This window comes from Moschus berezovskii, chromosome 1, assembly GCF_049115385.1.
Source record: "Moschus berezovskii isolate FMDL1 chromosome 1, NW_MosBer_1.0, whole genome shotgun sequence".
Taxonomy (NCBI): Eukaryota; Metazoa; Chordata; class Mammalia; order Artiodactyla; family Moschidae; genus Moschus; species Moschus berezovskii.
The window spans coordinates 120984610-120993485 of record NC_142460.1 but is presented as its reverse complement, the minus strand read 5'-3'; positions in this window follow the sequence as shown (position 1 = coordinate 120993485).

Below are 8876 nucleotides of genomic sequence, written 5' to 3'. Positions count from 1 at the left end.
ACGGACCTTTGTTGGCAAAGTAATGTCTCTGCTTTTTAATATGCTCTCTAGGTTGGTCATAACTTTCCTTGCAAGGAGTAAGCGTCTTTTAATTTCATGGCTGCAATCAGCATCCGCAGTGATTTTGGAGCCCAAAATAAAGAAGTCTGACACTGTTTCCACTGTTTCCCCATCTATTTCCCATGAAGTGATGGGACCAGATGCCATGATCTTAGTTTTCTGAATGTTGAGCTTCAAGCCAACCTTTTCACTCTCCTCTACCACTTTCATCAAGAGGCTTTTTAGTTCCTCTTCACTTTCTGCCAGAAGGGTGGTGTCATCTGCATATCTGAGGTTATTGATATTTCTCCCAGCAATCTTGATTCCAGCTTGTGCTTCTTCCAGCCCAGCGTTTCTCATGATGTACTCTGCATATAAGTTAAATAGCAGGGTGACAATATACAACCTTGATGTACTCCTTTTCCTATTTGGAACCAGTCTGTTGTTCCATGTCCAGTTCTAACTGTTGCTTCCTGATCTGCATACAGGTTTCTCAAAAGGCAGGTCAGGTAGTCTGGTATTCCCATCTCTTCCAGAATTTTCCACAGTTTATTGTGATCCACACAGTCAAAGGCTTTGGCATAGTCAATGAAGTAGAAATAGATGTTTTCCTGGAACTCTCTTGCTTTCTCCATGAGCACCTTGGTTTTCCATAAAATGCACACAGTAGAACCCTATTAAGGGTTGTTGTAAGGACTGAATGAGAAAATAAAGTGTTGAAACATGACCTGGCCCCTCATAATTACTCAGAAAATAGTAACATTAGTTGCCGATCCTATTTCCATCCATAATTCTAGTTCCATCTCTCTTCTTTCTGCTATACCAAGTTTCTTTAAAATGCAATCTGTGTAAATTCCATTTTCTTACCTCTCTGGATCTCTTCACACCACCATTCCTCCACACCTATTCTTATGAAGCCACCAATGGCCTCCTTCACACTTAATTCCCTATCCTTTTTTCCCTGGTTCTTATTTTGTTGATCTATTAGCATCATTTGGCACTAGTGACCATTCTCTTCTTCTTGAAACAATCTTCCCCAAACTTACATGAAGAAACACATCCCTTGATTTCCTCCTGTATTTCAGATTACACCTTCTCATCTCCTTTTCCAAGATTCTTGTTTGCCTACTTTTTCAATGTTGCCATTCTGTAATGTTATCGTTCAGTTGCTCATTTGTGTCCGACTTTTTGCGACTCCATGTACTGCAGCACATCAGGCTTCCCTGTCATTCACTAAGTCCTGGAGTCTGCTCAAATTCATGTCCACTGAGTCGGTGATGCTATCTAACCATTTCATTCTCTGCTACCCCCTTCTCCTTTTGCTTTCAATCTTTCCAGCATCAGGGTCTTCTCCAACGAGTTGGCTCTCCACATCAGGTGGCAAAAATACTGGAGTTTCTGCTTCAGCATCAATCCTTCCAATGACTATTCAGGGTTGATTTAAGGTCCAATAATTTTGTTCTCATTCCATGTACTTTCCCCCAGTATATCTAATATACTTTAGGTATATCTAATATATGCCATTTCTATTCTTTAGTGTGGAGACTAAGGTACTATGAAAAGAAGAGTGACCTAAAGAATGAGGTTTATATCTTTCTCACCTAAGAACCAAGGTGCACATAGTCCAAAATGGAAGCAGCCTTGCTCCATGCTGTCAGTCAGCAACTCAACTCCTTTTCTCTTGATATTCTGCACCCCTGAATCATCTGCATCATCACTGTCTGCTGTTTGAAGCTGGTTTTCTGTTAAGTTCAGGGGCCTGAGGGAGGCAGAAAGAGATGAAGTTCATGGGTAGGGACTACCCTTTAAACCAACAACATGGAGGTTGCACACATCACATCTACTCATATTGCACTGGCGAGAGTGTGGTCAAATGGCCACATGAGATCACAGTGAGAACTGGGAAATGTGGACTTTGGCTGGGCACATCCTCAGAGAGAAGGGGAAGGTGGATTTTAGTGAACACCCAGCAGTCTCTGCCACACCATGGAAAAGCCAGTAGCTAGAAAGTCTGTACCTTCAGCCCCAATCCCTTTCCTTAGCGTCTGACTCAAACATCTTACTGGACAGTTCCACTTTGATCTTCCACTGACAACTTAAATTCAGTGTGTCCCAAATAAAATCTATATATTATAATCTTTTACATTCCATGATCCCCCATACTTCATTTTACCAAAAAGTGACTCCTCTTCCTTTGTTTTCTATCACAGCAGTAGAAATACCACACAATTTCCCCAAACATTTTCATATAATTCTCCACTCTCTGCCTCCATTCTGCTTGAACTCCTTTCTATAGCAATGGCCTGTTGACGGCCTAGTCTAAATATCTCTTAAATCCTCAGGTCACTGTCAATTTATGACTTGGATTAAGTCTCCATTCTCTATTTTAGCCCACTTAAATTTACAAATATTCTTTATTTCTTTCATCTATTTGATTCCTCAGTGTGGACAGCAAGAATTTGGAAAAAGAAGGACATTAAATTCTAACTCTACTTGGCATAGTGATTAACAAAATTTGGAGACTGAGGGATTTATGTAAAAATTAACGTGAGTCTTCTCACTCCTGAACTGAGACACAGTAAGCTGCACTAAATATCATGTGGATAACAAGGGATTCCTGTATCCTCTACATTAATATCCAACTGCTCTTTCTAATCTGCAAATCTAATCTTACCATATATGCAACTTTTTAATGCTTCCATTCACTTTTGAAGCCCAAATTCTTAATATGGTTTAGAGATCTTACATTTTCTAATTTCTACCTATTCTTGCCCCTTCTCATCCTGAACTCTTAACCCCAGACATAGGTAATTGCTTCTTCACATCTCTCCCTTGTCTTGACGCCTTTGCACATGACATTTCATTTGACTGGAACTCATTTCCTTAAACTTGATCCTTTTGCCTAACTCCTGGTCATCCCTGAGATAGCAATGGAGTTCTCATGCCTTCCAGGAAGTCAAGGGACTCTACCTTGCAGGTGGAATTAAGTACCTTTTGGTATTTGCCCCTGGTGCTTGTCCTTCTCTAGCACTTATAAACCTTTGCTATAATTGCATTTGATTGATTACCTATCTCCCCAGTAAGAATGTAAACTCTGTTATAACAAAAGTTATTCTGCTCATTGTTGTAACTGCAAATTAGAGTTTAGAATGTAATAAATGCTCAATAAGTATTTATTAAATATTCGCTTAATATTTGGATATATGAATAGTTTGGAATGAGAATAAAAGTAACACAAAAATTATTAGTGGAAAGTAAAAGTTCTTGACACAATTACACTTAGAGTGAACAGATTAATGTAATCTACTGAAACACATTTTTATTTAGAAAAATAATCTAGTAGCATGTTGAGAGTAGATTGACTGATGTCAGGACAGATACGGAAATGTGAAGGTCTGCCTGACTTTGGTCTCCTTCCCGTGTCCCACTTCATGTACAGTCCACATGCTCAGAGCTCTAGCCTTAGCCCCTCAATCCAGTTCTTTGAGGCTTTCTAGATGAGCGGCATGAGGAGGATGTAAGCACAGAAACATGAGCCCATTAGCTGGTCTGGCTCTTTATTCTTTTTTAAAAAGTATTTATTTATTTAATTTTTGACTGTGCTGAATTTTAACTAAATGCTGCACAGGCTTTCTCTAGTTGTGGCAAGAGGGGGCTACTCTCTAGTTGTGGTGCGTGGGCTTCTCGTTTTGGTGGCTTCTCTTGTTACTGAGCATGAACTCTAGGGTGCTTCAGTTTCAGTGGTTGAGGCTTATAGTCTCCAGAGCTTGGGCTCCGTAGTTGTGACTATCGGGCTTAGTTGCTCTGTGGCATGTAGACTTTTCCAAGACCAGGGATCAAACCCAAGTCCCATGCATTGACAGGCAATTTCTTAACCACTGGACCACTAGGGAAGTCTGGACTCTCTTCAGGGCACTTGTCTTAGGAAACAAGATTACCATGGTGACAGTTGTAAAGTGTGTCACTGGTGATTACTAATATCAAAATACCAATGCTTACAAGTTGTCTTCTTTTTAAATCGAAGTAGATTCACTGTCATCTCTATTATAACATCATTCTTAGCACTTTCTTACCATTTTTCATTCTGATATTTTCAGGAGTGGGAAAGAAATGACACCGACTATGTAAACTGACCATGACTGTTGGATAAACATATGGTACATCACTTAGTTGTCTGGCTTTAAAAATTGAAGTGTGGCTTTCTCTTTCACATAAATTCATGCAAATTTTACACAGAGTATACAGAATCATCAGGTATGAGTCAGACAGTAGCAAACTAAATTAAATACTGCCACACTAGGAGAGGGCAGAAGGAAAATTCTGTAAGCTAAGGAAAGGCAGGGTATTGTTGCTAAAAGAGGAGGATGGAGCTGTCTTCTGAAAGCCTGTGGGTTTGAAGGATCTGCATTTAACTCCTGCAGCTAGGGAGAAGTAGCATTTTCGCCAGTGGGTTTAAATAGATGCAAGTTCCAGGTGAAAGTAAAGTATTAGTCGTTCAGTTGTCCCCGACTCTTTGTGACCCCATGGTCTATAGCCCACTAGGCTCTTCTCTCCACAGAATTCTCCAGGCAAGAATACTGAAGTGGGTAACCATTTCCTTCTCTAGGGGATCTTTCCAATCCAGGGATCGAACCTGGGTCTCCTGCATTGCAGGCGGATTCTTTACTGTCAAAGTCACCAGAATCTGGACCAGTAAGCATCTGTTACTTACTTACTAGAAGTGCAGATGCTGTCATCTTGGAGCTAACAAGGTGCAATTATGAATTTTTTTGCAAGAACATTTAGGGGCCTGACTGCTCATAGACTAGTAAGATACTAATCTTTTAAAATGTTATTTCTAAAACTGATCACATTGTTCTATTTCAAATATATCATCTAGTCCTACATTCACCTGGTGCTATATTGAAGCACCCTGCTATTAATTTCAGACTTCCAGACTTAAATTAACTTACTGGACAATCTATGTCCAAATTGCCAATTGGAATTTGCATGGAGTAAGACACCAAGCTCCAAAAAGTGACTCTCTCAAGGGCCCTTGCTAACACAGTACACGTATATCTAAGAGAAAGAAAAAAGCGACAGCCATCTTCTGAGTTACTTCTGTCAACAACTGCATAGAAAACCCACGTTTTACCTTGACTGTCTTACTGCCAGATCCTACTAAGCATCCCTGTGGTTTTGTATTTGGAGATACTGGAGCAAGGTCAGAGAAAGTTGGGTATGTTCTAGAATGAAGCATCCATGAAATGATGACTACTCCAGAGATGTGATGAAGAAAATCCTATAAAGCTTTATAAATTTCACATTAACACTCTCAGGTCCTGCAATTCCTAACACAGAAAGGCAGTCTTTCTTGACTGCATTATTCTTCTCTTTGGTTCGTTTGCTGTGTTCACTGTTTTTGCTGCACTTGTGCATTTGTTTTGTTCATTGGAAAAGTCAATACTTAAAAAAAGTGATATTTTTAAAAACCTGAAGAAAAAGTCTCAGAGGACATTGTGTAACGTCTGAAAGAACCAAGAGTCTCATTCTTTCTAAAAATTTAAACATTCTCAGACTTGCCCCTGAGGAAGAGTCTATAGTTCATGCAGATATCAATCAGCTGTCTTTCATCTTCCACCACCTCTTGCTCAAATTATGAGTGAAACTATAGCATTGTAGAACTAGCTACTCCCCAGTGAATCTGAAGCTGTCCTAAAGATCATTTTTTACCACCCTGAAGGTTTAACTACAACTACACTTAATTGGCACTGGTGGGCAATTCATCAGGGGCGTTGCAGTGTGACTATTCAGGAAATGTCTGCCTGCCCAAGTGCTGGCAAGCCTATTCCTCTCAAATCTCTCAAGATCACTTGTCCAAATGTTTTGCACTGCAGTGTTGATAATATGCCCAGTTCAATCAATCAATCAACAAATATTTATGTGAAGTGCCTGTTCTATCACTACCGCTTATATGAAACTCCCCCTCTGTTGCCAACATGCTCATGTAAATCGTGGTCAGGGGCAAAGGTCAGGGTGATCCTCATCTGACCTTAATAGATATATGCTGCAGTTTCTAGCCCTTCCTAAATGGAAAAAAAAAAAAAAATCAATTAATCCACCAAAAAAAGTCATTGAACATCTACTATGTGGCCACATTTTTAATAGATTTTTATTTCTTCTTGTCAAATGAAACTCAGACCAGGGTCATTCACTCCTTCTCTCTTTCCTTCCATTTTTTCCAGCTTATTAGCTCCTAACGTTTGTATAGAATTGTGTAGTTAACAAAGTATTTTGATTCTTAACCCTACCAGAAATACTGAGAGGAGACTGTTTCTTTCCTCTTTTGCAGCAGAAGAACCAGGAAATTTGGATTTGTCTAAAGTCACAGACAGTAAAGAGCAGGATAAACACTCGTGTCCTCTAACTTCAGAGTGAATCTCCACAGAATCCTATTGCTCCCCACTCCCTGTAAAGAACAGGAAATAGTGTGAGTTTGGGAACAGGACTGGTAATCAGATGAATAAAATAGTTTTCAAACTTGGAGATTTACTATCAGAGTCAACCCAATGATTTTGCCTAACTTGAAAACAGAACTTAAGAGCTTGATGCATTTCAGAATCCCTTCCTGATATCTAACTAGAGATGATCTGAATCTTTGGACTCTTCCATAGTTGCCTGACCTCAAATAAGTCCAATTACGTGACACTATCTTAAGACGATTAACACTATATTTCTCAGCACCATACTTGTAGATGGCTGTTCTTCTAGCTGTTTTTAAATGCAGCATTCACTTCCTCTCCCCAGGACCTCTCACTCTACAATTCACCTGAGTGAGGCTGTTGACCTGGCCCTGTCCTTCCATTCAAAGTCTGTGATTAAGATCATGATGGACCTTCATGTCACTCCAGTCAAACACATTTTTCTCTCTCTTTAAGAGGCAGAACAACGGCATTGGTGAACAAAACATAGAACTCTACAGTCAGACTGCTTTATTTTGAACCCTAACACCTTTATTTACCCGTTGTGTCATCTCAGGCAAGTTACTTAACCTTAACCTCTCCATGGTTCACTTTCTTCACTCACAAAATGAGGATGATGATAGTATCTGCATCATAATACAGGTAGGAGGATTCAAGGAATTAATATATGCAAAGCCCTGAGAAAATGTCTGACACAGAGTAAATGCTTCAATTGTCAGCTGTTATTACCACCTAAGCTGCTCAGCATGGTAACCATTTTTATCTTCTTTAATCCCAATCTTCCATTGACCTCTGTGGTACCATGTTCTCACATCCTCTCCAATAATTTTTCTCACTCTCCTTTGCAGACTCTTTCCCTCTCACTCGCCCTCTCTCTCTTCCTCTTTTGTTTAAATCCTCCTATGTTTTTTTTTACAAGGTAGATTATTTGTATCATTTTTCTACCCCTCAGGAACTCATAAAAGTCACACATTAGAATACCAAGTTCATGTGAATATAGTGTTTCATGACAGACTCTTCCCCTGAATTCTTATCTGACATATCAATCTTCCCTTTTAATATCTTCATTTATATATCTCACATACAACCTAAACCCAATCTTTCTCCCCCAAACTTGTCACCTTCTGGTATTCCTCTTAGTAAATACAACCAGCGGTTAATGTGTTATGGAAGCTAGAAATCAAGGAATAATCCAGAATACTTCTGTCACCTTCAATTCCTGTATCCAACGTACTTACTAAGCCCTGAAAAGTATGTCTCCCGTATCCTTTTACTACTGTTATCTTTTACCTGGAGTAGTGCAAGAGCTCTCAAAGTGCCCTCTTCTCATCACTCTGACTCCACACATCAAGAAGAATGATCTTTTCAGACACAAGGAGATCTTATCCCTATCTGCTTCAAGAACCCTTATGTCTTTCTTATACTTTTATAATAAAGATAAATTGACACCTTGACTGAGCCTACAAGACCACATCTCCACAGCTTTAAATCTTCTCACACTTCCTCTTGCTCTATTATTACCAACTCACTGACCACTGTTTCATTTCATTAAAAGTTCCTTGTTCCCTTTCACAGTAGGACCTTTGCACCCTGATCCTTCTAGTCTTTCTCTCCTCTTTGCCTCATCAGCTCCCGTGCATCTTGACATCTTGGCAGTATCATTACATCATCAAAAAAGCCTCATCCAACCTTCCTGGCCAGATAAGTTCCTCATATTCCTTTTCTTCCTAGTATTTATCATGGTTGTAGCTCCACATTCCTTCAGTGCTTATGTCTATCTCAAAGATTAGACTGTAAACTCCCTGAAGCCATGCCTTGGGTAATGGTGGTTACTCTTGTACCCCCAAGACTGCATAGAAATGTTGCTCCAATATAGATCTTATAGAGTACCTTAACCCTGGACAATCTGAGCTCAATTCTGTCTCTACAGTTTAAAGCCTGGAATGCACTGACCTCATTTTATGGAAGAATTAGCTCCATGAATGGGGGAAAAAAATATATATGCTAATTAAAGGACTTCCCTGTAGCTCAGAGAGCAAAGAATCTGCTTGTCATCGAGGAGACCCTGATTCAATCCCTGGGTAGGGAAGATCCTCTGGAGAAGGGAATGCAATCCACTCCAGTATTCTCACCTGAAGAATCCCATGAACCTAGAAGCCTGGCGGGTTATAGTCCATGGGATCTCAAAGAATTGGACACGACTGAGCAACTAACATTTTCACTTCACACTTTGAATAGCTGTGTTTATAGGAATTGAAGTCAAATGAAAAAGAGGTTTGTTAGACAACATTATAATTTGCATGACTGACACTCAGGCTTGGGAGAATAAAGCATTTCAATCTATTCTGACTTCTAAGACTGCTGAAACTTCAGTTC